Source organism: Ursus maritimus, unplaced genomic scaffold (genome assembly GCF_017311325.1).
Source record: "Ursus maritimus isolate PB19 unplaced genomic scaffold, ASM1731132v1 scaffold_7, whole genome shotgun sequence".
Classification (NCBI taxonomy): Eukaryota; Metazoa; Chordata; class Mammalia; order Carnivora; family Ursidae; genus Ursus; species Ursus maritimus.
Genome location: NW_024426885.1, coordinates 14,183,013 through 14,186,819, shown reverse-complemented (window position 1 = coordinate 14,186,819; position 3,807 = coordinate 14,183,013). Strand labels below are relative to the sequence as shown.

The 3,807-nt window shown below is 52.7% G+C and overlaps 1 protein-coding gene across 1 annotated transcript in view; it reads right to left on the bottom strand.

Annotated features, from left to right (window-relative positions):
• The window catches only part of CUNH10orf82 (chromosome unknown C10orf82 homolog), a 6,749-nt gene extending 6,656 nt beyond the window's left edge, over nt 1-93 (bottom strand). The window contains exon 1 of the mRNA XM_040624124.1: nt 61-93. The gene's annotated coding sequence lies outside the window, so the exon portion shown is untranslated. The remainder of the gene's footprint in view (nt 1-60) is intronic.
• Nucleotides 94-3,807: the final 3,714 nt, after the last annotated feature.

Here is a 3,807-nt window from a genome sequence, read left to right as displayed (position 1 = left end):
CCCCCCCCCCCCCCCCCCCCCGCCTCGTCTCCCGGGGCGGCCGCGCTCCCGCGTTCTCACCTGGGCAGGCCTGGGTCGCTGCCAGCCAGGCCTCCAGCGGTCCAGGCCCTCAGCCCTCCAGGCCTCCCCGCCTCCGCCAGCGCTGCTGGCCTTTGTGCGCTCACCCTGCCCTGGGGGGAGGAGGGTGGGAGGGGAAAGGAGGGACCGGACCCGCCCCGCTGCCTCTCCCCCTTGCTCACCCTCCCCCACATGATGGGAGCCTGCCCCGCGGGCCGGGGCGGGGGCTTGGGTCAACTCGAGTGGATGTGGGGGCGCTTCCCCCTGCTCCCCAGCTCAGCGTCGGCCCCAGGCGTGAAGTTCAGGGATTTGTCCAACAAATACTTGGCCTCTGAAGCTGTTCTCCATCTCGTTCTCGGCACATGGTCTCCCCAGCTGGGGCCCCCTGGGTTTTGGAACTGGGGGGAGAGCTACGGAGAGGATCTAGGTCAGAGCTGCCTTTTCTGCTGGGCGGCCTGGGGCGGAGCGGGAGGTAAAAGGGTTGGCAACCGGCCTTCCTCCCGGGATTCAGGCCGGTGTGGGGGACTGGCAGGCTACAGCAAGCAGCCTGGGAGGGAAGGAGAGGCCTGTGTGGGTGGTGACTTCCCTCACACCCCTGCCCCCCTAGGCCTCTGTCTTCAAAAAGGGAGGGGGACAGAAACGGGGCAATGCAGCAAAACGAAGAGGGGGTGCCAGGGAAGTGCAGCCATACTGCTTTCTAATCATCCTCATTTTATGGGAGCTAAAGGGGGCCCGAGCCTTCATCTCACTGGATTGAAACCAGGATGCCCACTGAGGGACCCAGACAGCAGGAATGAGGGCCTTTCCAGACTGCTCGTCCCAGGGGGGCCCCGTCCCTACAAAGGGCTGAAACCTGATCACCAGAGAGCACTACTTTCCAATAGATTGGTGTCACTGCCTCTCCCAGCCTTATCTGCTTCTACTTCCTGGGAGCTGAACTTCAGATGAAGGCCCCATTTGAACCCCCCTCAGTGTCCTTAGGACTCCACGACAGACTCTCTGGAAGCTTCTTAGGCCAGCTCTGGAGGGTGAGCCAGACAGAGAGCCTGGAGCAAACTCAAGGCTCTAGATGCAGCAGCCGGGCTGGTGTGCCAGCTAGGAGGGGAGGGCTGGGCACCAGGCCGGCCCTTCTGCTCTGTTTTCCACCACCTGCACTTGGGTGTGGTGGGGTTATCAGTGGCCGCCCCAGCGCATCTGCCCTCCCCCCAGCTTGGAGGGAAAAGGGGCTCATGAACACGGATGGAGCCTTGGTTCCCAGCAAACCAAGGAGCCCGTCTTGTTGGAATGAAAGCTAATTGAGAAAAGCTTGCAACATTTAAGAAAAGACCTGAAAGTCAATCCCCATCTGAGTGAGATGGGGCGGAGGGGGAAGTCAGCAATGATGCGCCATAATTGCACTCACAAATTCATAGGGAAAAAAAAGTTGGGGCCACACGAGATCCAGAGTTTTGCTTTATTAGACATCTGTGCAGACAGAATTTGCAGGTACAATCTCATCAAGTTGTGAACAGCTGCAAAGTTCTGTGGAGTGTGAATTTATCTTGTAGTGAACAAGACCCCAATGGCTGATATTCTAGAATAAAGTTCCATGATCCAAGCAGATGAGAGGTGTGATGTAACGGACAACGACTTGTATACGAGTCATCCGCTTCGTCATTTCCCAGCATAAATACGCAGCTTACTCACAGCTACTTCAACTCTACAATGTGAAGTTCGATCTTCGACTAATAATGCATTTGGACTCCTGTTTATATTAGCGCATGCGATTCTTTGCCACCCTGGCAATTAACCAGACCTAGACTCTAAAAGCTACACTTGATCTAAATAACATCCTAGGGGGCGGGCAGGCTCTGCAATCTGGACCCAATCTTAGTCCAGCCTCAACCTGGACTCAATCTTCGACTCTGCACGAGAGCCTGTATATCTCCTCCTCTTTGCTATCTTGTCTGTCTGTGACTTGTCTGTCATTCAGCATTTATTAACGCCTGCTGGGTACAGAGAGGGCGGTTAGAAAGGCGATCCTCTGGCAGTTCTGCTTCCAAAACGTGAACATCAGATAATATGCCAGGGACAGGTGAGTAACAGTCAAGACAACAGGCATTTCAGAAACTTCCTAAGATTAGAAAATGAGTCCAAGTGTATTTATCCAGTGTTCTCATTCTAGAATATTTCTGTGGGCAGGAGGGAGAGGAGGGATGGAATTGGGGGATTCCCTTTAAGAAGCTCGACTATTGGGGCTGCATTTCCGGGACCAGAAGAAAGTCCAGTGGGGTTCTCAGCCCTCTCCATCACCTGCTTGGCAACAGTGCAGAATTCAACCAACTCGCCAAAGAGAAATCAGACAAGGAGACATCCTCAGTGCAAGGTGGGAAAGGTATTACATTTGCTAAAAACAAAACAAAACAAAAAACCTTCACTAAATTACTCACACTTACACTTCATCGAGTGGGACAGCCGGACTTGTGCACCACTCGATTCCTTGCTGGAACCCTGTCTACTGTCAACACCGCACACGGACCACACTTGGCCGTCAGAGTGACTGCTCTGCCCCATGAGAAGAAGCTGACAACCCTGTAGGGACACACAGTTTTCGTAGGTTGTCTGCACAGTCACGTGGCATATAGAACCAGAATGTTCAGCTCTCTGAGACTGGACAGGAGAATCGATACATGATTATGCTCCTTTCAGTATAAACCGTGAGACTTTGGGAAGCATGCGAGTGAAGCAAGGTCTGACGAAGCTGTTGATCCGGCTGCTGTCCCCTTTTTTTTTTCCAGGGTGTTCGGAGCCTCGGCACCTCTGACTCCTGCTCAGTCTCGCATACATAGTCCATAAGCTTAGCATCGGGTACAAATCGATAAGTAAGCGCAATTAAAAAATGAAGCCATGGGGAATTAAAGGCAGCAATGTCATCAACAAAATTCAAAGAGCATTTTCCTTTTGTTTTTTGTTTTTTTAACAAGAAAAGCACATTGTAGAAATAAAGATTCTGTACAATATTCTAATATCGTATGTACATAAAATCATACTACTTATAACTCACTTGAGAAGTCTTATTTGCAAAGTATAGCTGGCAACACCAAAGAAAGACCCAGAACATTTAGCTTTTGAAGCAGAGCAGGCAGCAAGAGAACCCGAGCAAACACACGTCTGTGCCTGGGCACGCGGTCCTGCTACGGAGCTCAGGTACGCGCCTAGCATTCTCTACGTCAGCGGTTTGCTCGTGTTTCACATTCTGGCAGGGAATTCTGCAGCAGGCAGGGTGGAAAGACGTGCTCAAATGAAACAGGAAATGCTATTTCGAATCTGCATATCGGCTATGGTAATGGGTTTGTGAATCCAGCTTGCCTTTGGAGCGAGTTCCTTAGCACATCCTCCCCTCATTCATTATGCATGCCTCCAGGGATTTCAAATCCGAAGAAGGAGTTCCAGCAGACACACCAGTTGGTTCCTCAGCTGTCCTTAGGGTGCCTTTCCCCCACCCCCCCCCCACCTTCCTCCTTTACAGGCCACTCCTGTGAGGGCTAAAAGCACCACCTCCAAGCTCGGTGGAGCCCACTCACAAAGGGCAGGGTGTGGGACCCTGGCTCGGCTCTTCACTTGAAAATCCTCTCCCTAAGGGAGCCCCAAACAGGTAGACTGCAGGCACTGGGGTGCGCTTCTGCTTCCAACAAAACCTCAAGTTAGGAGTTCTCAGATTCCCATGGTACCCCCTGTGGGTGTCTACTGAAAATGCAAATGCCCCCCCCC